This window comes from Penaeus monodon, chromosome 29, assembly GCF_015228065.2.
Source record: "Penaeus monodon isolate SGIC_2016 chromosome 29, NSTDA_Pmon_1, whole genome shotgun sequence".
Taxonomy (NCBI): Eukaryota; Metazoa; Arthropoda; class Malacostraca; order Decapoda; family Penaeidae; genus Penaeus; species Penaeus monodon.
The window spans coordinates 39,639,022-39,639,235 of record NC_051414.1 but is presented as its reverse complement, the minus strand read 5'-3'; positions in this window follow the sequence as shown (position 1 = coordinate 39,639,235).

Below are 214 nucleotides of genomic sequence, written 5' to 3'. Positions count from 1 at the left end.
GCCAGAACAATGACCCCCAGTACTTTCAACTATCATCCCATCCAGCTTTTTATTCGATAATCAAATCATCTGCGGTTCTGCCGTGATGACTGGTCGCTTATGAAATGAATCCTCATAATATGCAATGTCAACACGATCCCCCGTTTTGCATTTGTGAATCACTATCGAGTGTACACGAAAGTGAATTACTGTTGCTGGTGTAACAATAAAAGAG